The sequence below is a fragment of the Coenobita brevimanus genome, chromosome 94, assembly GCF_032717465.1.
Source record: "Coenobita brevimanus isolate Jiangsu-jjx chromosome 94, ASM3271746v2, whole genome shotgun sequence".
In the NCBI taxonomy this organism is placed as follows: Eukaryota; Metazoa; Arthropoda; class Malacostraca; order Decapoda; family Coenobitidae; genus Coenobita; species Coenobita brevimanus.
Genome location: NC_137047.1, coordinates 14,146,715 through 14,172,632, shown reverse-complemented (window position 1 = coordinate 14,172,632; position 25,918 = coordinate 14,146,715). Strand labels below are relative to the sequence as shown.

The following is a 25,918-nucleotide window of genomic DNA, read 5'->3' as shown; positions in this document are numbered from 1 at the left end:
TCCCTCCCACTCCCTTACCCCACTACGCTTACCCCTCCTGTCATCCCACCTATACCCCATCCACATTCCTCCTCTTTCCCCCTTCCCACTACCTCCCCATCCCATCTGTACCCTCCCCCCTCTTTCCCATTTCCCTACTCCCTTCTCTCACTTCCTACTGATTGCTCCCCTTCCCCGTTCCCCTCTCCCTTCCCTCCCCTTCCCCGTTCCTCTGTCCCTTCTCTCACCCTTCCCCATCCATTTCCCCCTCTCTCCTCCCTCCCCACTCCCCTCCTCCTCTCTTCCCCTTCCACACTCCCTTCAACTCCCCCCCCCAACATTCCTCCGATACCCCCCCCGCAACACCCACGCCCCATTTCGCACCCACACCGTTAATCTGCGCACCAGGTTACATAGCGTCTGGGTGCACTGGGGTACATTTCATCTCACTTATCGGTGCGTGAGTGTAGGTGGGTACGGTATGTGGGCAAGGTGGCGGTGGGAGCGATTCATCATCTCTTTACTACCTCACTAGTTGACGTAGGGTATTTTTTACTCTTGTTACTACAGACCATATTTACATCGATTAATTAATTTAGAAGAAATAGAGTTGAGTATATAGGCTGCACAGTCCTCTTTCAGTACGAGAGGTCTGTCCTAAGGTGTATCAGTTTGTCTTGAGAGTAAAAAATGAAATAAAAAGGACTCTGGCTGAAAGTGGTATCTAAGTTAACATAGCGTAATGCGATTTCACAGAGGCACCTTTCATCTCGCTAATCGGTACGTGAGTGTCTGTGCGTGGGTGGGTTGCCGGGGTGGTGGTGGTGAGCTGAGCGATTCATTCATACCTGCCTTTTATTTCTTTTACATCATCGACTTCCGCATCCTCTCCACACACCTACGTTCTCTGTTGCACACATTCCTATCCGTCCCCAACACACACACACACACACACACACACACACACACACACACACACACACACACACACACACACACACACACACACACACACACAGATTGCTGCATCCTTACCACACATACCGCCTCTCTCTCTCTCTCTCTCTCTCTCACACACACACACACACACACACACACACACACACACACACACACACACACACATCCTCGTGTTTTCTGTCTTCTTCTCCTGTTCCTCTCTGTCCTGTTGTTCTCATCTTTTCGTAAATATATCACTGTCACCGAAAGGAATGGAAGTTGTAGTCATCCTTGTTGGCTTTAATGGCAGATCAACTCCGATGATGCATTCTGTTTGCCAACTAGTCTGTCTGTCTGACCGTTTGCCTGTGTCTGTCAAGCTGCAGGGAAACAAAAGAGTCATGATGAAAGTTTTATGAGGGAGTTGCTGTTAACTCAAGGACGAAAGGATAGATTTTAATGGAAGCACATTGAAGCACAAGGACACAGTCATGCTCTGAATAAATGAGAATATCGGATGCTTCATATTAGCCCAGGAAATGCAGAGCCTGGTTTCCGCAGAGTTCTGTTTTGGGTCAGCCTCGAACAACTTCCATTATTGCTTAGCGATTGGAGGTATGCGCACTACGGAAGGTCGTTGTAATTTCTTTGTTTCCTCGTTGGACCACATTCTCGGTGGCACTGACAATTTCGTGTTATTTCTTAGGTACTGATGGATTTTGCATTTTGGATCCAGAGGCTTCATAAGCAAAATACTCGTTGATGAAGATATGTTGCAAAATACTCCTTCGACAACGAGAATACGGCCTTTTATCATAACTTTTTAATAATTTCTTGCATTTCCTTCCTGTAGATATTTTCCTTCACACTTATCCTGGACTGTCATTCTCCCTTTTCCTGACATTTCTAGTTTTTCCTAAATTGCTTTCTCTCCCACGCACTCCCTTCTCTCACCACTCCATGTATTACCATGAACTACTCCCAATAGCTGCCACTCCCTTGTCTCTTCACTCTTAACTTTACCTAGAATTCCTCACTCACTCCCTCTCCCTCGTCATGCCAGTCCCTCTTGTCTTTCTCCCTTAGTTTTTTCTTCCTCAGTCCCTCTTCTTCTCTCCTCTCCCTGTTCCTCTCTCCGTTTCCTCCTCTTCATGTTCTTTCTTTGCCTTCCTTGCCACAGTTCTCTCCCTTTCTAAATACATCTTCACTCACTGACTCATACAAAAAAAAATCTCATAGCTTCCTCTAACTCTGCCTCTCCATATCTTCCATATAACTCACAAACCATAGAAAAATGATACTCTATTCACCAACTGCATTCTTTTTACTTTTACTTGCCCTGAATTGTCATCTCTCCAGTTTGAAAGTTGAGCTGTATTAGTAGAGTCACATTAAAAAATAGTGCTAGTTACCGAGAGATGTAGAGCCGTAGCATTGCCATTTTCTGCCATTGACCTGTGTGAAATTAGCTGCAAAAGAACGAAAATCTGGGTCAAGGTGAACGAACTATACATGATCTCAACTCAGAATGCATCTACACGCATTCTATAAACTAATCTTCACACACACACACACACACACACACACACACACACACACACACACACACACACACACACACACACACACACACACACACACACACACACACACACACACACACACACACACACACACACACACACACACACACCTCTAACTGCTCACCAAAACACTTGCAGTCTCACTCGCCATTTACTCCCTCACAAATTACTCACTCATCCACACACACACTTTGCAAGGCACACTCATTAACCACTTGGCACACACACACACACACACACACACACACACACACACACACACACACACACACACACACACACACACACATTCTCTCTCTCTCTCTCTCTCTCTCTCTCTCTCTTTTATATGGTGATTAGATGAAAGAGAAGAGTTTGGGTGAAGAATGTACAGTGAATGAGAAAGACAGCAGTGATACAATATACCGTAGTTGTATGTTCGTTTACTTGGCTGAGATTTCGTCCCATTGCCGCGTAGTTCCCGTAGCTTAGTGACAGAATAGAGCACTACTACGGCTCTACATCCTTGCCTAACATTATCTTCGTAACTAACATCAAATTCGGATGGTCATTTCTTGTTATACTTAAGCCTTCAGGACAGAGAGATAGAAAAGTTAGCCCATGTGAAGAGAGTATACTGTTCCCCTCTCATCCATCTCCCTCCTCCTGTCCTTTCTTTTTCTTCCTTTCTTGGCAAGAGAGACAGTGGGAGAATCAGAAAATAGTGTTAGAGTTTAGTTATATGGTGTTGGTTACTTGTTAGTGTTTGGGTGCCTCCTGCCCCCTCCCCCCCACCTCCCACCCGTTCCGTGAGCGGAGCAGTGTACCCATAAGGTCAGGTAGAGTATAATGCCTCAGACTCAGTCACCTCCGTTACTGCGTAGGAGGAAGTGAGGTAATCTATGCAACCGATCATCACACACCCACCCATCCACCCACCCACCCACCCACACACACCGAGAATGGTCATGTATAAGACAGCACTATAACACAAGATATAAGAACACTGAAAGCAGTTTAGAAAGAATTTTCATCAACACTTTCGAGCCACAAGATTTCTTTTACGTTTTATACAGGATACTCCCGATTGATTATATTCAGCTTCGGAAAAATTCATAATGTAAATGCTAAGTACAAGTCTCAAACATACCCAGAAGAAAAAATACAAAATACTGTACTCCAACAAACACACTTCACTGCATATAAACTCACACCGTGCCCGCATTCCTGACTTGGCAACACACACACACACACACACACACACACACACACACACACACACACACACACACACACACACACACACACACACACTTCGCCTAGCAACCCAGCCTTACAACACGGTGGTCTTATCAAGCCATGCACGCCTTCCTCCCTGCCTCCCCTGCCACTCCACTTCCCTTGCCTACCCCCCCTGCCTACCTCCCCTGCATCCCCTTAACCCCTGCCAACACACCGGGAATGCCACGCTTCCCACTACGTCATAAAATAGAGGCTGGAGGAGAATTTAGACACATTATAGTCATGGTTATCATCATCATTTTGAGAGGTGGCGCCTATGGTAATATTTTTACACATACAAAACTATCACTATCCCATCGTGGAAGCTACCTGTTTTCGTTCACATTGAGATATCCAGAGAAGCAAATTGATAAATTGATATTGTAGTGGTAATTAGTTGTAGTTATAGCCGTGGGTTCCTCTGGCTTGTGAACCCCGTGGACTATAGGCTGGTTGTCGTTTTGCAGACCACCATCGTTCTTCCTGGGAATAGATAAGGAGTTGAGAGACATTTGTTTAACTGCGCAGTGGAGTCGCCCAGTCATATCCTTGTCATCACGTGAAGGCGTCCCTCACTAACACCTAAACTGATACCTAGCATCATATTTATAAACCGAGTGGTGTGGGACATCATGTGGTGGCATGACCCACCTGTAATAACAACCAAGAAGAATGTGATGAGGGTGCAGTGTAAAGCTCGCTAAACTCCGCACTCCCAGCTTCCTAGATTTCACCTACTTTACCTGAATAATGGTGTCGGAGGAGTTAGGGGCGATGTAGGTGACGTGAAGGAAGTAGAAGGAAGCATGATTCCGATATTGGAGCCTTTTACCTACATGCTGAGGTTGCATAGCATTGGAAGCACCTTCTCCCATTGCACAGCACCATTCATTGGCACGCTTTATGGTCTACCAGTATCGTCATCATCATCATCATCATCATCATCATCATCATTACACTTTCACATGGCATTATGGAACAGGAAACTATAGGGCTTTTTCTCAGTTTAGTAAAATCGCTTTTCATAAGCCAGCCAACACGCAGGGAATACACACTGGTATAGCTTGATTCTTTTCTTCGTTTATACATCAGAGTCGGAAAAGGAGTCGAGAAGGATACAGACACATCTGTATGGTATTAAGTCATTATCACATAACGTGGTATATACTGTAATGTTAAGTTTAAATAAAATGTGAAGTGAGTGTCGGGGTAGGGGACACTATGGCGGGTGCTCCAGGATGTGTCCACTGAGGAGGGGGGGCACGGCGGGTGGCATGGAGGGTGGAGGGGCGGGGGTGGGGGCACCAAGAAGCGTGGGAGGGGCTATTAGCAGAGGTTGCTGGGAGGGGTTGTTGGGTGTGGACGTGAAAGGGGCTACGTGGGCGGGGTTGTTGGGTTTAACCGTGATAGGAGATAATGGGAGGGATGGCTGCTCTTAATGCACCAGAATTTGAATCCAGGATATCAAAATTACCAATTCATATCCATAACCAATTTCCCACACCTCATGTAAATATTTAAAAAAAAATGACGTCATCACTTTACAGACAAAACATGTAGAAGCATTAATGTGATGCTCACCTGGTTTCGAAAGATAACAAACCTTGAAATTTATGTTAAGGGTTTCATAGCCACACCCACAGTTGAATGTCTTTTGCTGGCCTTGGCTGTCCTTACTTCCTGTCTTGATATAGAGTCGTGTAAAGTTTTGTCGAGCGTTCATCCACAGTGTCATCCTCTTTATTGCAATAATACATTCATTTTCCTTATGCCACTGTCAGACACTTCTATGCAGTCCACGAGAAGATGTCTCATATGGTTAAAGAATTTATGTGAAGCCGATAATTAGGATTTCAGAAGTTATTAACCTTGACATAGAAACAGTCAAGGGTTGCACAGTGATGCCCTTTAATGCCGTTATTGGCCTTGGCTCAGTTTACCTCCTGACTTAATGAAAGGTTTCATGTAGTGGAAATTGGGATGTCAGTTCGTCTGCAAATGTCTAGTCTTTTCTACGCAATGGCGTCTTAAGTACTTTATTCTTGCCACTGCCACACGATTCTAGTCAGCGTTGGGAAAGGCTTCTCCTAGTGGTGTTGTGACAAATATGAAGCCGACACGGTACAAAAGAACAATTACTTCCACACTCACGCCCTTAGCTGAATGTCCCCGCAGTCCCTGGTTCCATGTGACCCCTGACCGAGAGAACATTGGTATAGCCATGTGGAGGAAACTGAATCACTGAGTTTTTTATCTGTGTACCTATTATTAACCTCTTTTGTACACTAACATGACGTTTTTACTATTATGTTTTTTCTTACTAATGCCAGACTCTTACATTTAGCTTAACTGAAGGTCGCCCCTCCTGAACGGGTTTATGAGCTGACACAATTTGAAACCATCACACACACACACACACACACACACACACACACACACACACACACACACACACACACACACACACACACACACACACACACACACACACACACACACACACACACACACACACACACACACACACACACACACACACACACACACACACACACACACACACACACACACACACACAGTTTCATCTAACGGAACTGAGTCACTCCCACAGCACGAATACTAAGTTGTGGCTGCGTGAACTTCGATGAGCCCCAGTCATGATGTTTACAATGTAGAAATGAGTCTTCTTGGTTACTAGTCAAACCGACGCTCTGAGAGAGGTTAGGGGTTCATTGTCAGGTTATAATATAGGCACCTGTAAAATTCCTACGTCGATCCTTTCAGTACAATGGCATTCAGTTTACTCATTGTGTGGGAGATCTTTCTTAGTGAAGGGATTACGCTTCTATAGATATACTTTGTGACGGAATTTCGGTGTCTTTTTTTTACTGTTTTACTGGAATGCGCTTTCAGCTTGATTGTACAGTACATTCATAATTTCTAGTCCCCCTATTACTACACGTTAATACTTTCATGGTCGCATCTACACTAGTATTTGTTTTTCCAGCGAACGCCAGACAATTGTATTCGAGTAAGAGTTAATAAATGAACTTGTGTTAATATTTTCACCAGTAACAACTTTGGAATTCTAAATAATCTTACCATTAACCCTCACATGATGAGACGACATTTTGAGGTCTGTTACAGCTAACGCCAGGCTACTTAATCCAGCTGAAAGTGAGTCATAGAAACCTGAGTGTTAGATTCGTGTGAACAGTCCTTATCACGCCCGTGTCATCCATCCATCCATCCATCCATCCATCACCTTCAGAGCTTCTCTTAGCCCAGCTCAAAGGGCGTAGCCAGGGTCACCCCCATAGCACAACACTAACACGTCTCGGCTATCAGTTCCCTCGCGCCACATCCTGCGACGGGACCTTGACGAATTAAATAAATAAATAATGAAATAGAATACATTAGAATTAGCAATCATCTCTGTCACTACGCAGTAACGTTTCCTCTTCCTAGGAAACACCCCACCATAATTCATTCTCTATTAATCTCTTCCTCACTGTCTTTTCACGTCCTCTGGCAAATTGTCTTTATATCTGTCCATCCCCATGCATTCCTCATGAACCTAATTATCTTTCCCTGTCTCCATCTCTGCATCCCTCTGTCTATCTCTGTCATCCTCTCTTTCCATCCCTTTATCTCTTCAAGTCCCTCTCTGTCTCTATTTATCTAACCTCCACTTACCCTTGCCTTCTGATTATCTCCCTCTCTCTACTGAATATCCCTCTCTGTGTGTATTGTCCATCTGCCTCTGTTTTTTTCCTCTCTGCCTTTCTCTCTATCTATCCCTATCCCCTCTGTCTGTCCCTCTGTGTTTGTCTCTGTATCCCTCTATCCCTCTTCCTTTCCATCTTCCGCTATTCTTTTTATCCATATCCTTGTCTCACCATCGTCTACTTCCCCTCTCATCCACTAATCCACTTGAGGCTACAAGTGTCCTCTTAAGTAAGTGTCAACCCACTGTCACGTGTCACTTATAAAAGCTCTGGTAGGGAAGGTTACGTAAAGAGAGAGAGAGGGGGGGGGCAGGGAGTAGAAGGGATTGAAGAAGGAAGGAAGCAGAGAGAATGAATAAGGCAGAGAGAGAGAGAAAGAAAGGAAAAGGGAGAAGGAAAGAAAGACCTTATTTCTTCAACACTCAGAATAATCGTGTATAGGGAGTTAGAATATAGCAAAACCAAACGTCATCACACACACAACTTGTAAACTTTCCGTGTCACTTTGTGTCTACTGCAGTGATCTTTGACTTTTTTTTTTTTTTTTTTTTTTTTTTTGCTATTCTCTTTTCACTTGAAGTTGGCCTGAAATTGCAATCTGTCCAATTTGAATACTGAGTGGTATTAATAGCCTAACACTAGTATATGATGTTAGTCACGAAGAAGTGTTCTGAATAGGATGTAGAACCATACCATTGTTCTTTTTCTGTCACTGACTGCTAAATGACGAAAATCAAGGCTAAGTTAAGATGAAAGGACTACAGTTTCCGCTGGAGAGTGTAGTGGACGGGGAAGAGTCGTTTTTGCCGTCCTTGTCCTTACCTCTTAGTCTAGATAAAGGCCAATAAAGAGTTCTGGATATATATTGAAGCAGGAAATGTCTTGTTTATGAACTAACCAGCTTGCTGCAGTTTTCCTCCTTTCTTATCTTCCAAATGTTCTTATATTCCTCACACATACAACACCCTCTCTCATATTCATCTTATCCTTCTCCTTCACGTGCATTTATTGTCTCACATACTCTTCCTGATTCTTACTTACACATTCTCTCTCTCTCTCTCTCTCTCTCTCTCTCTCTCTCTCTCACACACACACACACACACACACACACACACACACACACACACACACACACACACACACACAGGGGTAAACTGATCTTGATTCTTAGCTATGTTACAATGTTTACCTATAGTCTCACTTTTTGAAGCGACCTGTTTCTAGCAGCAGCTGCGGTTCATACAACTTTTACCTAGTCACATTTTATAATTATAGTTTCTTTTTTTTTCACTCACATAAACGCTTTAATATATTTTCCGCAACTCGCGTACTATCCTGTTAGAATAGCACTAACACCGACGGTAGTAGTAGTTGTAGTAGAAGTAAAGAAATATAGCGTAGTGGTGAGTGTTTTATTTTAAGCACAGAATCATAAACGGAAAACTGATGTCAGGAAGGACTTTCCTGTATCCCACGTGACTTCTTTATAAGCTTGATTAATTCCATTCCACACACCTGTCAGGAGAAGTGATGAGTCTCAGCTCTCTCTCTCTCTCTCTCTCTCTCTCTCTCTCTCTCTCTCTCTCTCTCTCTCTCTCTCTCTGTTTTTCCTTACTTTTACTTTTTCTCATTCCTTTCTTCATTTTTCCCATTCTTTTCCTTTCTTTTGTTCACCATCGAATTCAGTCTCCTTCCTTTTTCTTTTTGTTCCTTTTCAATGTTTCGTCCATTTCCCTTCCCCTTTTTTCTTTTTTCCCTTTTCTTTCGTCTTTACCTTTCCATCCTTCCTTCCTTCTCTTTTTTTTTCTCCTTCTCCTTCCTTTTCTTTCATTTCCTTTCCTTCCTCTTCTTATTCCTTTCTTTTCCTCCCTTTCTGACTCTCCTGCTTCCATTCTCTTTCTCGGTCTCTTCTTTTTTCTTTTTATATCTCTGATCCTCGACTCATCACCCAACTTTCACCACTCATCGTCTGGCTATCCTTTTCTCACTCCCTCCCTCCCTCCCTCCCTCCCTGTCTCTCCTCCTCCCACGCGTTATGTCTGCCTTCCCTGTCCCTCCTCCCCCCTCCTTATCTACCCTCTTCCCTCCCACTCATCACTTCTACCCTCCCCATCATATTTATCCTTCCAACCCTCCTATCTACCCTACTCTCTCCTTTCCTACCTACCTCCCTCCTTCATTTACTTCTTTCCTCCCTTACTCCATTTCTATCTCCCTTCCTTGCTTTACTATCCTTTTCCTTCAGCATGTAGAATTAGATCTCTTAGTCGTAGTCTACTCTGTAACAGACAGCCTCGAAAGGACCATAGGGTCTGTTGCTGTTTGCTTTCCTTTGTACTCCTTTGTACTCCCTCCTCATTTATTTGCTTTCCTCCTTCCCTCCCTGTCTGCCCTCCTTCTTCACTCCTTGTCTACCCTCTCTCTCATTTTTTGTCTTCCTTCCTTCCTGTGCATTCTTCCTTCCCTCCTTCCCTCCCAACATCTCTTTGTTTGCCTTTCTACCTCCTGCCTTGTCTCGTCCTTTCATCTCTATTTCTCTCCCCCTACAGTCTACAGCCCTCCCTCCCTCTACGTCTACCACACCCCTCCTATATATTCACCCCTTCCCCCTTCATTTTCCATCTCCTCTCCTCCCTACTCTCCCTTCCCTGCTTGCCCCCCATTCCCCCCTTTCTTCCCCCTTTGCCTTCCCCTTCAGCCACCTCCCTCCCCTCTCACATCCTTCCCCGTCCAATCCATTCTTTGTGCCCTTTCCCTACGGTCTCCTTCCAACTTTCCCCCTCGTGCCCTCTGTTCTTTGTCCCTCTTTCCATTTCTCTACCCTCTTCCTGTCTCTCCCCCTTTTGTTTATCTTTCCCTTCCTCTTTATTCCCTCACTACCTCCCTCTCCTTCCCTTTCTCTCCTCCTCCCACCCTCCATTCTCCTTTCACTCCCTGCTTGCCTCCATTCTCCCTCACCCTACATTCCCTGTCGCGTTCCCTAACTCTGGCTCCTCCCCCATTCCTGCCCGCCCTCTCCTCCCTTCCCCATCCTCCTACTTCCCTTCTCCCTTCATTCTCCCTCTCCACTCCTTATCGTCCTCTGGTTAACCTTTTCTTCCCCCTGTCTCACCTCTCTGCCTCCCCCTCTCCGTCATTCATTCTTCCTTCCCTTTCCTGCATGTCCCCCCTCTCTATTTCTTTTCCTTCCACCCACCTCCCTTCCTTCCCCCTCTTTGCCTCCCTTCCTGCTTTTTTATCGTTGTCCTTAACTGGTAGAATAGTTTTGTTATTTACAACCTTCCCTGTACCAAACAGCCACGAAAGGACCAACAGGTCTGTTGCTGTTTGCTTTCCTTCGTACGCCTTTGTACTCCTTTCCCCCTCCCTGCCTTCCTTCCTTTCCTCTCCCTGCTTCCCTTCATTCCTCCTCCACCTGCTTCCCTTCCTCCCCGTCCTTCCTCTCCCCCCTGCTTACTCTCCCTCCTCTGCTTGTTCCCTCCCTCTGTCCCTCCTTCTTTACCCCTTCCTCCCCCATCCTTCATCTCCCCCTTCTTACTCTCTCTCCCCTGCTTGCCCCTCCCCTCCCCACGTGTCCTGTGCTGGGATCACCTTGAGCTGACCTACAGGCGGGCCACAACGTCAGACAGGGCATAAACACCTCACCCTCGCCCTCACCCTCACACCCCCTTCTCCTTGTCCCTTACACCTCACTCTCATCCTTAACTTCTCTCCTTGTCTCGCACCCCTCACCCTCAGTCTCATCCTCACTCATTTTCCTTGTCCCTCACCCTCACCCTTTCTTCTTGTCCCTTATACCTCACCCTCACTCTCAACCTCTCTTCTTGTTCCTCATACCTCACCCTCATCCCCTCTCCTCCGCACCCTTTCCTCGTCCTGCATATGTCCCTCCTTTCATGTCCCATACACCTCGCCCTCCCCCTCCTTCACTTTTTCTCCTTGCTCCTCATACTTCCTTCACCCTCACACTCACTCCATCCTCATTCCCCCTCCTTGTCCCCCATACCTCCCTCTCCTCTTTCCTCACCCTCACCCTTCCTTATTTTCATCCTAACCCTCTCTTCTTGTACATCATATTACTCTCTTCTCAATTAAACCTCACCCTCATCCTCCCATCTTGTCTGTCACACCTCACCCTCGTTCTCTGTCACATCTCTCCCCTATCCCTGCTGCCTCCCTCCTTATCCCTTAACCCCCCCTCCCCTCCTTGTCCCTTCCTCCTAGCTCCTTCCCCCTTCCTCGTCGCTCGGTATTCCTCCCTCCTCCTCCTTTATCCTTTCCTCCTCTCTCCATGTCTTCACCACCGTGCTTGTCCTTTTCTGCTCCTTCCTTGTCCTTCACACTTCCTTCATTATCCGTCCCTGCTCCTTCCCTGTCCCTTCTTCCTCCTTCCTTTACTATCCTTATCCTTCAGCATGTAGAGTTAGAGCTTGTAGTCATAGTCTACTCTGTAACAAACAGCCTCGAATGGACCATGAGGTCTGTTGCTGTTTGGTTTCCTTTGTACTCCTTTTTACTTCCTTGTCCCTTCTTCCTTCTTCCTCGTCCCTTCTCCCTCTCTCCCTATCCTTTTCAATTCCTTATGCCTCCGCCCCTCCCTGTCCCTCTCCTCTCCCTCATTCCCCTTCCTCGTCCATCCTTGTTCCTTCTCCCTCCCGCCTCCTTCTTCCTCCCGCCTCTGCGGTTTCCCCATTATTTTTTACACATGTCCGTTTCACATATTCCTCTCTATGTCTTCTCACTTACTTGTGGTCTTTTTTTTCACAGCAAGATCATCTGGAAACAAATTATTATATAAATAGATAAATCATATTCATCATTAAAATGAACCTACTTTCCAGTTAGCAGTTAGGATAGTAGTATCCAGAAACAGAAAATAAAGTATACTAAATTTAATGGAGTAAATGAATAGAGTGGTTGAAAATTCGCCAAAAAACTTATATCTGTACGTGGTTTCATCATGCTTTGATCCAATGGATTATTCAGCTATCCTCATCTCATTCTAATAATTCAGTTACTCTTCTAGGAGCTGCCTAGCATGGGCCAACCGGCCTACTGCAGTTATCCTCTCTTCTTATGTTCTTATGTTCAAGCAGTGAAAGAGTTAATGAAGCTTGTGTCTGACTCCTTCATTTTAAAAGTATCTCCTAAGATGAAAAACCGTTCATACGTAGCAAGAATGAAAGGTTAAAGATGTGTTGATGGCCGTAGAGGTTAACTAACTTCATTCTTGTTACCTGCACAGGATTTTATTCACCTGGGCTAGGAGTGACCTCGTGTCCGATTTCTCGCCACTTTGGAGGGGATTTCTTCGCACCTCTTCCCAAGCGATTTAGTTCTGTTTACGGCACCTTGATATTCTCGTTGATGTCATTGATTCAAAGTGTCGCTACTGAAAAGGTGTATCATACAAGAGAATATGAATGTGTACTATGGAAAATAAGTAGCCACAGAAAGGTGTTACGAAGGCCTCTATAGACTAAGACGAGGGGCCCACGACTCACCAGCAGCGTCAGACGATGTGTTGAGACTTGCCTCCTCGTTCACCCTTTCACTAAATCTCTCTACTACAGTAAGTCTCTCTCTCTCTCTCTCTCTCTCTCTCTCCAACATAAGGTAATGTTCTCGTGGGTTTAGTAGACTCTGAACCATCCCCTTAACTTTTTTTTACTCCTTACTTAATATATAATTCTTCATATTATCTATGCTGTTTGATGTATATAAGTAAAAAAATGCAGTACGTAGAAATTTTGCCTACTGAGAAAGAGGAAGTGGCAGGGAGGCTTCTAAGACACACAGAATTATGCTCCTAGACACAACTCCTTGGGAATGTGTGTGTGTGTGTGTGTGTGTGTGTGTGTGTGTGATGGGGATATGGTGGTGTGCACAGTCGTGGGCAGTACTTCTGGGGTTGGAACTCGTAACCCCTTCAGTGCGGTGACATATATTTTTTAAAGTTAATTTTTGCAATCAGACTATTATACTCAGCTTCGGAGGGACAGGTATAGCAATCTTCAGCTCCTCTATTCCTCGTGTGTTCTTTTAAGCGAAATAAAATCGTCTGGTGGCAGCATAAACAAAATAGAATTACTTTATGACTGTAATGTGGTTTAGATGACCCTGATGAACCCTTACGATGCCATGGACCCGTCAGACGATTATTCTCCGCTGAAGAAAATCGTAGCAGTAAAAGAAGAAACCCCTTCAATCCGATGACGTTATTATTTCATTTTCGCTTCCCCCAAATAGTTTTATTTCTTTATTTATTTGGGGGGGGGGGCTTTTTGAACTGAAGAGGTGAAATATAGTCCTTTTTAATCCCTTTGGCACTAGAGGAGCCTCCCTATGTTGAATTTAATTGTCGGGTGCTGGACTGATTAAAATAAAAATAAACGAAAAAGTCATCATATTGAAGGAGTAATTAAGATAGATGAAGAAAAATCGACCCACATAAACCCAGATGTGTGGAGGCTCATTCTTCCTTGCCCATCCATTATCATGTCAGTTTTATCTTCTTTTTTTTTATGGTGTCCGGATCTTTCGTTTGCTATATGTAGGAGATTATTTCTATTTAGTTATATCTTTTGGATGGACAGAGAGATGGGTAGGTAGAGATATACAGATGAATTATTAGATAGCAGACAGATCTATGCACTAACAAACTGAGTGATTGATGCCCAGGTAAAAGATTGGTAGATAAACATAAACTGATTAATTAATTGATGCATAGGTAACAGATGGACAGAGAGATAGACATAGATAAACTAATTAATTGATTGATGCACACGTAACAGATGGGCTGCTAGATAAATAAGAAAAGAAAAAAAAACAGACCTTCCCCTCCCTAAAACACAACAGATATACCTCAGTAGACTAGGCGGTCGTCACGTTCCCCTTCCCATATACAACTAGTCAAAGAAACAAGGAAAGGAAAAACATACATCGGGACGTGTGTGTGTGTGTGTGTGTGTGTGTGTGTGTGTGTGTGTGTGTGTGTGTGTGTGTGTGTGTGTGAGAGAGAACAAAGGATGGTAGAGACGAACAAAAAGGGAGGGAGAATAGCCGCAGAGGAAACAATAATTGATGTAAAAAAAATCGTGACCACATCCCAAACACACATCAAAAAGCGACGGAAATAATTGCAGCATCACTTCCAGCACTTCACTCCCAAAATCTTCCAACACTTCACTTTCAGCACTTCACTTTCAGCACTTTACTTCTGTACTCCTCTTCCAGCGCTTCACTTCTAGCACTTACTTCCAACATTTCACTTCCAGCACCTCAACACTTTATTTCCAGCACTTTCGACTCCTCACTCCAAATTTTCAACCCAGCACTTCACTTTCAAGGCTACTCACCACTTCACCTCCAGCACTTCAGGTTATCATTGGACTCCCAACACTTCACTTCCAGCACTTCTCTATCAGCCAGGGAATTAGGAACCATCACATTCTGACAGGACTTTGAGGACTTGTGACATAAAACCTAAATAAGTGTGTTGTTGATTTTGAAGATGAGGGGAGAATAGGGAGGGGGAGAGGCGAGAATGAGAGGAGGGAAGGAAGTAGTGCGAGAGAGGGGAGGGGAGAGAGGGGGGGAGATGTGTGTGTGTGTGTGTGTGTGTGTGTGAGTGAGAGAAGAGAGAGAGAGAGAGAGAGTCGCATGCCACTCACTTCCTCCTCCAATTTCTTTCTGAGGTAATAAGATTAAGACAGGCGGCATCACGCCACCCGGAGGTCACACTCATACTTTCCGCTTCACATTAACTTAATTTTCTCCACACACACACACACACACACACACACACACACACACACACACACACACACACACAGTTGAGTAATTTTCGTTGTTTCATATGTTCAGTTAATAAAGAGATATATGTTATGTTTCGCAGATAGATAGGCACCAGATCTATAGTTTCACTTCCTCAGTATCACGTTACCCACCCATATATTCTTCACTAGGATAACGTTTTTTGCACCGTATTATTGCAAGAGGACAAACTATGCACTGAGTTAGATATAGCTCTTATTATCATCATTTCTCCTGTTGGACTCTCCTCGGGGGTAGCAAATCATCTGGTAATGGCAAAAAATAAATTAGAAAAGAAGTCAGAAGAGTCAGTCGCTGGTTTAAAGAAAAAATTAGTCATATTGCCCACTATTAACCCTTTGGCAGTTGTGAGTTTCAGAGAGCTTAATATGAACGCCTCTCGTAAGCTGGAACTCTAGGCATCGTTCTTTATTCATTCACAAAAGCACTAAATATATTCTTTAACATTTTCGGTGGTCATGGTATGTTTGGAGCGTAGTAAAATCCTTTGACGTTAACCAAAGTAAATTATATAATACATTATATATCCTACCACTACAAATTAACGTCCATCATTATTATATGCCTTCTGTCAAACTGTTGTATATTTCATCATGACAAATGGTTATATAATCAACAGAACTGACGTATTAATGAATGGAGAAATTAACACTCCTCTACTAAGTCGACCTTATTTTGAAATGGAAGATAAAAATTGCTTACCCCACAGCTCTATTCAAACTGCGTCCATTTTCATTATTAAAATGTATTGATGAGGCACAGCAAGCTTCGAAATTATTATGTTCCCCTTTTTACGGAAATGTAAAGTCCTGCTTTTCCAAAGAGTAGTTTTTATTATTGGTTGTGTGTGTGTGTGTGTGTGTGTGTGTGTGTGTGTGTGTGTGTGTGTGTGTGTGCGTGCGTGCGTGCGTGCGTGCGCGTGTGTGTGTGTGTGTGCGCGCGCTCTTTGTGTTTCCAGTGATCAAACAAATGTGTGCAACTGAAACATTTAACTCATATTCAAATGTAATTCCATAATGTCGTAATTTAGATAAAGCGTGTTCTCCCTACGTGTCAAGTGGGGTTGGTGGAGGATTAGTGCCCTTCCCTGTAAAACAATTAACTCTAAGCCCTTGACCACCCCGTTTGGGATACATGGCATCTGGCAATGATGATGATGATGATGATGTAAAGGGAAGCTTAAAAAGTGAAAATGAATATGTACAGTTATTTTATCTCTTTTATCCATTAATTGCATAATCCTTGAGTTAATAGACACCAGACTGCATATTCACCACACACACACACACACACACACACACACACACACACACACTGCTCGCTGGTGCAGTGGTAACGTTCTCGCTTGCCATCTGGTAGACGGGAGTTCGCGCCTCGCTTAGGTTGCGAAAAGTTTCACTGACGAAGTGGGTGGTTACTGTCCCCCTTGAGCAAGGGGATGGGTGTGTGCGTGTGTGAAGGTCACAGCCTTGCCCTTAGATCGGACTATATGAGCTCTCAGCTCCCTTCCGGGAGGGTAAAGGCTGACGATCACGACCATCGGGTGATCCTGACCGACCCGGTGAATTACACACACACACAGAGTAGTAGAATTCTCATTCTCTCTCTCTCTCTCTCTCTCTCTCTCTCTGCATCTCCTTATCCCTGTCTCCACGCTGCCTCCAGACTGTTTAATTCTACTAAGGTGAGACACTGAGCAACACCAGGGGAAGAGTGAGGTGTGGTGCTATGGCTGGTTATTGGGAAAGTTCGCACACCTACAGTTCGCGTATTTGTATCATATTTTCCTCCATGCTGACGTTCGCTGCTTTATCAGTGTAGACATTTTTTTTTTTTTTTTTTTTATGCCATGAGGAAAAGACGACGTGTAATTACTAGTACACTTCATTCTGTTGGTGGGTCTGGAGAGGGACGCCTTCGTGTGGTGGCACCGATATAACTGGACGACTCCACTGCTTTATACAAACGTCATTCACCTTCTTCCCTGTTCCCATAAGAAGGATGGGGGACTGCAGGAGGAGGACAGCTTCAGCCTGCAGTCCAATGGGTTCGCGTTTGACACGGGAAAAACGTAACTGCCCAGACCCGGGATCGAACCGGGGACCTTTAGATCTTCAGTCTAACGCTCTCCCAACTGAGCTATCTAGGCGGTGAGGGGTGATTGCTGCAGTGTCATCTTGAATCCAGGTCAGGCAGCTCCACATGAACAAGATACCGGCGCTCTCTCTCTCTCTCTCTCAAACAGACAAACGAACGCACGAAAAGCAAAAAAATGAATGTTCAGGTGTAATATGCAAATTAAGTTGCTCAGGAAGAGGTGCTTCGAATTCTTAGATGCCACTTAAATGGGTAATCAGCTACCGGCCTCACCCCCAGCACTGTACTCTGTCATCGCCTACGTTACCCTGGGTTTATTCGCGTGGGTTTATGAGACCTCCTGTAGCCCATTTTGTTCTCACCTGGCGAAGATATCTAACCTCTCCAGCTCGGTTAATTGCCAAGTGTAGTCAGATTAGAGGATTGATCTGACTAGTAGCAAAGAAGATTCATTACGACCTCATAACTAAGGTCTGTGGAATTTCATGCAACCGCGACTTAATACAGAAGTTATGGAATTCGCCTAGTGCTGTCAGATTAAGACAAATCGACTGTAGTGCCTCTTCCTTCCCGGTTTATTACTACATAGTATATTACTCGCAGACTTCTTCACTACGAGGGAGTTTTTCGGGCAGCATCAACAGTGAAAGTTAAAACGTCATGGTGTATTATCCTGCTGGCCTGCTGTTATCGTTGTCACCCCGAACATCATATTTCGTCTCCACCTCCACTATCGTGACTCAAAGGACCAAATTTTCGTTGTTTAACGAAGGCCACTGTACTGTTTTTACCACTGTTTTAATGCTACCACTAGTCTACTTCAATTTTATCAACTTTTTGGCTATGTTATTACTATACCCGTTCCTTACCAGTTTATTTCTAAAATGTCTCCACTAACTCTTTGGTGAGAGGCCTTTCGTACAGTAAGTAATCAATCATCTGGTAGCAATAAAATTAGAAGTTAAGACGTTATCGTACTATCATGCTGGCCTAGTGTCATTCTCTCTCTGTTCTCCGTCATCACCTCCGTCACCAGGACTCAGACCCAAGTATTTTAGTGGGGTAGTAGACTTCCCAGCACCCCTATCTTAACAGTATTTTCCCTACATGTACTATGTTATTCTTTAGTATATTACTTATGCAGCCTTAGAGCGGTTAAAAGATATAAACAAACGTTGAAAAAAATAAATATATGTAAGGTCTTTCCTAAACTGAAAGAAAATGTCTGGCGGTAGCAAGAAAAAATATAAATGATGTCACTGTGTTCCTTAGAAGCTTCAGGTGTAAAAAAAACAAAATGACTCAATGAACAGGCGCCAGTGAGCCTACTAAGCCCACGAGATCACGTCTCAGAGCATCTCGTAACTGGGTTATGTTTTGGCAGGAAGGACAAAGAGTGTTTAGCATCTCCCCATCTTTCTCATCCTTGAAAAAAAAAAAAAAAATCCAGGTTATTACAAGGGAGTGATCAGAAAAGACAAGGAGAATGCAGATTCTTCCCATGTATATCATCCTAAAAATATATAAATAAATAAAAAGTAAAAAAAAAATAAAAAAGACTAGCTACGACTGAGGATTGATGGTAAAGTTGTTGGTGCATGTGGCCAAGTTGTGTCCATGGCATACATACTGTAGCATACCATACCTCCGGCTGGCGTGTGTTGTCTGGAGGGCCGTGTGTTCTGCAGATGATAGCAAGCGTTGGCGGAGAGTGTTGTGATGAAATGAAGGCCAGGTGGTGGAGGGGTAAAGGAATTTGGGAGGACGGGAGGGGGGTGTGAATAACAAGAAAGGGGATACAGGAGGGGATGTGGGAGATAAGGGGGAGGGTAGGGGAGGAGAAATAGTTAAGAAAGGGAGGGCGTTTATAGGTGGGAGATATAAAGTATAGGGGAGAGGAGATAGTAAGAGGTGGGGGAAAGACAAGTAGAAGGGAGGGAAATAGGAAGATAGAAGGGAAGGAGAGATAGAGAGAGGGAGGGGAAAATAGAGGAGAAAGGAGGGAGGGGGAAAAGGGAAGAAGAAGGAAGAAAGATACGGGCCAGGGGAATCTGCACTCCAGGTCACCTACATTAAATCCCGTCTCTAGCCTCTTCCCTTTCCACTAAAGCCATGAGAAACCTGCTCTCTAACACAGTCTTATTATTCAGTTACTTCTTCTTCCTTCGCTAACCACTTCCCTTCACACAAAATTCATAAAAAGATTACTATGGCCCATATTATCGTGTCATTAGGAAGCTCCCTATCATGCCCTCTGTACCTCTTGATGTATGTATAGTACATGTCAGTATGACCCTGTTTTGTTGTTGTTGTTATTGTTGCTCGCCCACGGTCCGCCTAGCCGAGCAAGCACGTCAACCGCAGCTAAGCATCCGCCTCTATGGGGCCGCCCCATAGGTTTCCTACACGGTTGATGTTTTGTCTGCGTCTTAGTGTGTTAATAATCCTAGTTGTATTCTTTTTACGTTAACGACCCAAAATTGCCATCTCTCCGTAGTGGCTATTGAGTGGTAACAAAATATTAAAACTAGAATATATTGCTAGTCACAGAAACTTGTAGACAGGATGTATAGCCATTGCAGTGTCGTTTTCTGCCACTCAGATACTTGAGTCAAGTTTAAAAAAGAATGAAAATCCGGGCCAAGTTAAAGTGTAAGCACTGTAGTCGATATTAGTCCATCCTCGTCATTCTTCCTTCGTTTTCAGTCATCTCTCTTTAGTCTTCTTTAGTTCACCTTTTTTTTTTTTTCACATACAGACAGACAAATCATCAAACAGAGAGAGAGAGAGAGAGAGAGAGAAGAATGTGTTGACTGCAGGTGCTGTCTTGATCACATCCGGGAAGAAGCTGTTGTCTTCAGGAAGGAACTAGTATGTGTTGTAAGGAACCATGTGTGTGTGTGTGTGTGTGTGTGTGTGTGTGTGTGTGTGTGTGTGGTTTTGTGTCGCGTCTTCCTGTCTACTTGTAGGTATTATTTGTGTGTGTGTGTGTGTGTGGTGTTGTGTCGTGTCTTCCTGTCTACTTGTAGGTGTTATTTGTGTGTGTGTGTGTGTTTGTGTGTGTGTGTGTGTGTGTGTGTGTGTGTGTGTGTGGTATCTTCCTTTCTACATCCAGGTGTTATTTGTGTGTGTGTGTGTGTGTGTGTGTGTGTGTGTGTGTGTGGTGTCTTCCTGTCTACATCCAGTTGTTATTTGTGTGTGTGTGTGTGTGTGTGTTCTTTGTTGTGTGTACTGCAATGTTTGCTTTTGTTCCCTTGTTTGTGCTGTCAGTGTATTTGACAGTGTGTTTGTGATTGTGTCCTGGTGTGTGTGCTTGCTTTAGGATCCTGTAGGCTCTTGGACACACACACACACACACACACACACACACACACACACACAGGGGGAAGAAGAAGAAAAGGCTGGTAAAAGGAGGAACTGAAGAAGGTCATCATCCCACTGACAGTCACTTAAGCGCTGACTGGCACTGAAGGTTGAGCCGCCGCCACTTGTAAATGCCTTGACGTATTGCCTGCACTTGAGGGCCCCTTACTTCCTTGACACGCGTATAGGATGCACTTGAGCGCTTGTTACTAAGGTGGTGACACAAGTTGCAGTGGTGGTAATTCTGGGGATGTTTTCACGATGGCATAGAAACTTCGTACCACCTCTTCCACTGCGATTTTTGTGCATATTACACATCAATATTCTCTTTTGAAATAATAATGCATGTGTAAAGTGGATCTCCCATCATCCAGACACATGATATAGTGCTACCATCGCATGACTACTGACACAAGCCGTATTAGGTAACTCTACACTCAAGACAAGCATAATAGTTTCCTGTAGCCATGGAAGCCTTTTATTACACTGCGTAGTAACCTGCATACAGACATACGGACACCCGATGGTCTAGTAGGTTAAGGCGCTCCAACCGGATATTGCTTATAAGGGTGTTTATTGCTCACATAGTATCCCTCAGGGGCAGCGGTCGGTCACTTTCCTTTTAAATGTTGGGACTTATCCAATATTCATATTAACTTGGCCAATTTTTTTCTTTTGTCGCTTATTTAGCGTAACTCAGTGGCATAATACAGTGCAACGGCTGTACCTTCATTCCATAGTACTTCTTTGTGACCAGCACCATATTCTTACTCGGCATTCATGATGGAGAGATGGTAAAATTAGGCCAAGTTAAAGTAAAAAGAGCATAGTTATTTAGCTTATGACCCTTATGTTCCTAAAGGGGCAATGAAGGATTACATGAACAATAGGATAAAATTAAAAAGAGCAGTAACTCTCTGACTTTGGGATGTTTCCGAGTGGCGGGTAACAAGCATAAAACAAACAGGTCGTCCTCGAGGTTCAAGGACGGTGTAGCTTGGATAATACAGGGTGGTTCATAAAAAGCACTCCACTTGACAATCGCTGGGGGTATCTGGCATGTTGGAGGGATGGCTTAGTCTGCTGTTGTGGGCGTGAGTGTAGCAGGAAAGGATTAAATGATGCAGGATAGACACTGATGACGCTGACTGGGCCGTTAACACATGAGAAACTGAGTGGAGAAAAGAGCATATAGGCCACTCTGTATATCCCAGAGAAGGGGAATTGGTTACGACAGAGAATTATGGCAGAGTTAGTTACGATAGAGAGCTACTTACGATACAGGATTACTTACCGTAGAGAATTAGTTACGACAAAGGATTAGTTACGACAGAGAAATAGTTACGAGGAGAGAGAATTAGTTACGAGGAGAGAGAATTAGTTACGACAGAGAATTACTCGCAAATATGCCCATAAATCATCGTACCTTCTGTTTATTATGACAACCGTCCCTGGTGCTTTCGTTGTCCTAATTACAATAACAAATCTTACTTACGAAGAGAATTAATCGCAAGTCCTGGCTTGATACGATCCAGCTCTGATTCTCTCTCTCTCTCTCTCTCTCTCTCTCTCTCTCTCTCTGTACCTACCGTATCTACCTTCTACCTCAGTGAACCGGATTTACTGTACGTGTAACCTTGTGTTTTAAAATGAACCAATTGTGATGACACCACCTTATCGCCACCAATAATTTTTCTTTTTCGTTTATAGAGATTATAAAATGTTACATCCTGAGTATATTTTTGGGTGCCTGGTTAGTTTTATAGAGTTTTTTCACCTCTGTATATTTTTGTATATTGTTTTTACTGTATTATCGGTTTTGGCTTCGTTCTGCTACAGTGAGAGATCCTGGTCTTGTTAGGGATGGTCAGTTCGGTGCAATGGTATAGGTTAGGTGGGTCAGGTTTGCTGGTTTAGGTTAGGTAGGGTAGTTAGGATAATTGTGTTAGCATCGTTATGGTAATGCAAAAAATGATGATGATTAATAATGGTAATAGTAGTAGTAGTAGTTGGTGTTGTTGTTGTTGTCGTCATCATCATCATCACCATCATCATAGAATATAAGAAAAAAGAAGGAGAATAAGAAGATGATGCTTCTCACATTTCTTGACATTTCCCCTTGCGATTATTGAGGAATATTGTGTGTGTGTGTGTGTGTGTGTGTGTGTGTGTGTGTGAGAGAGAGGGAGAGAGAGAGAGAGAGAGAGAGACGAACAGTAGACCAAAGGAATAAAACTGGAAAAATTAAACAAACGAAAATGGAATAGAAATAGATGGAGAGAAAGGAGTGAGAAAGAGATAAATGGAAGAAGGTGGAGAAGAAGAGGAGGAGGAAAAGAGATGTAGAAGGAAAATTTATAAGAAAAAAAATTAAGAGCACTGATAATGTTGGTAGTTGTGGTAGTGGAGTTGTTGGTAGCTGGGGTAATGTTGGTAGTTATAGGAATGACAATGTTGGTAATTGTAATGATGATACTGTTGGTGGTGGAAATGTTGGTAGTTGTGGTGGTGGTAATGTTGTTAATTATATCTTTGGTGCCATTTGTATAGTTGTGGTAGGGATAATAATGTTGGTAGTTGTGGTGGAGTGGTAGTGTTGGTGGTCATAGTTGCCATTGGTATAGTTGTGGTAGGGATGATTATGCTGGTAGTTGTGGTGGCGGTGATATTGGTAGTTGTGGTGTTGGTAAGGTTAGTAGTTGTGGTGTTGGTAATGTTGGTAGTTGTGGTAGGGGTAATACTGGTAATTGTGGTGGTAATAATATTGTTAGCTGTGGCAGTGGTAATGTGGTGATGGTATCTGTGGTGGTGATGTTGGTTGTGGTGGCGAAAATGTCGGTAGTTGTGGTGGTAATGATGGTTGTGGTGGTGGTTATGCCTTAGTTGTGGTTGTGATGTTTGTAGTTGGGATGGTGGAAATACTTGTAGTTGTAGGGGTAATAGTGGTGATAATGTTAGTAGCTGTTGTGGTGATGCCAGCGGTAGTGCTGGTAGTGGTGGTGGTGGTAGTGGCACTATCGGCATCTATTTCCTGTGTCGTAAGATGCAAGGTTAGAGAGTGTCCATGAGTGATGTTTTTGCTCCTCTTGTGGTTGTTTTTGTTGTGGTTGTGATTGTTGTAGTAGCTGTGACTGATGTTTTTGGGATTTTTGTTTTGAAAGCTTTTTATATGTAAATTCCTGCTCTTGGGATGTTTTGTTTGTTGTTTTTTGTTTATTTCGTTTTTTTATAGTTTTTTTTTTTTTTAATGATGATGTGGATCATAATATAGCTGTTGTTTATACTAATGTTCTTGTATTTTGTTGTTGTTTTTGTTCAGAGTAATTTCTTATCGTTGTGCCTTTGCTTTTTGGTGTTGAGGATAGAAATATTATTAGTATTCCTTATGTGCATGTTCATTATAATGTTTTTGGTGACCTTATCACATGACTTGGTTACGTACGTTTTATAGACAGGTAGATAGATAGATGTAGACAAATATGATATTTTTATTTGTATGGTATATATATATATATATATATATATATATATATATATGGATAGATAGATAGATAGATAGATAGATACACATACATACATACATACATAATTACATACAGCATGTAACTTGCTTCCCTATATTTATGTATACAGTACATTTATTTATTTACTCATTAATTTATGTTTGTTTACATTATTTTATGGTGTGACGAATAAACGTCACTTCTAGAATCCTAGTCCAGTTCAGACAGCCTGGAAGGGGAGGGGAGGGGAGGGGAAGGGAGGGGAAAGGAAGGGAAGAGAAAAGAGGAGAGGAGAGGAGAGAAATGTAAGGGGAGGGGAGGGAGTTGGAAGAGATGAGAGGGGCTAGGGGGAAATGAATGGGAATGGTAAGGCACAGAAGAGGGGATGGGAGGTAGGGTAGAGGGAGAGAGGGAGGGAGGTGAAAGAAAGTGGGTGAGGAGGGAAAGCTGATGTGTAGGGCAGGTTGTTGGGGAAGGGAATGAATTGGATGTTGAGGGTTTTTCCAGGTAATATAAACTGGATCTCTGGGGTAAGATACATCGGTCATGAGAAATTTTCAATAAAGCTGAATCAGTAAGAAAAAGATGTCGCCGTATTGAAGGGGTTAAGTCACTTACCCTCATCCTGTCTGCCAACCATTAACGCCCTCAGTCCGATGATGTATTTTTCTGCATACTCGTAACTCCATTTTGTTTCATTCTTTCTATTTCATTTTTCATTTTATTTCACCCTTTCATTCTGCGTCATTCTTCATTGTATTTCATTCCTTCATTTTATTTCGTTCTTTCAGTCTGTTTCATTTTTCATTCTACTTCGCTCCTAATTCTATTTCATTCTTCGTTTTATTTCATTCTGGTTTGTTCTGTTTCATTCGTGCATTCTTGAAACGATTATATACAACTCAGGAAGGGCCTTTGTCGGTGAAGGGGTTGACAAAGGCTGTATTTTACCCCTCGAGTTCGAAACCTCTCGCCTGTGCTGGATAATATCATCTACTGTAGTTGTAGCAAGAACATGGAAAACGAATGCGTCCTCGGAGGGAAGAGATAACCTTTCAATTGCTGTACTTCCCTCACACGAGCAACATTACGTGATGTTAATAAAGATAAATATATGAGTGAGGTTATGGCAGCGAGGGGGTGACTGTGGGGCGAAAGGAAATGTTTGAGTATGGCGTTGTAAGATTAACGTATTTACTCATTTATTTATTTATTAACATATTTATTCCTACATTCATTTCTTTGTCCGTGAAATACTTCTTGTTGTTTACATGTGCATATCTGTGGCGATAGTAATAATGCAGTAGTAATAGTAGTGGTAGTAGTAACAGCATCATTAATATCGTACCTTATCCTTTCTTGTTGCCCCTACCACTGTGCAATATTCCAGGATGCTCGCGCGTGCGCGTGCACACACACACACACACACACACACACACACACACACACACACACACACACACACACACACACACACACACACATGTAGCAAGGCCGTGTGCTGGGAATCTGGGAAGGCGTGGTGTTGCCTTACCTGGACAATAAACACCTGGGAACACCTTGATACTTACACTCCCTTTCCACGAACACTCATACTCTGTTCCTCGCCCTTTACTCACGTCAACTTTAT

At 43.4% G+C, this 25,918-nt stretch overlaps 1 non-coding gene across 1 annotated transcript; it reads right to left on the bottom strand.

The window, feature by feature from the left end:
- Positions 1-17,401: 17,401 nt before the first annotated feature.
- TRNAF-GAA (transfer RNA phenylalanine (anticodon GAA)) lies at positions 17,402-17,474 on the bottom strand. The gene has a single exon. It is a non-coding gene; the product is annotated as a tRNA-Phe (tRNA).
- Positions 17,475-25,918: the final 8,444 nt, after the last annotated feature.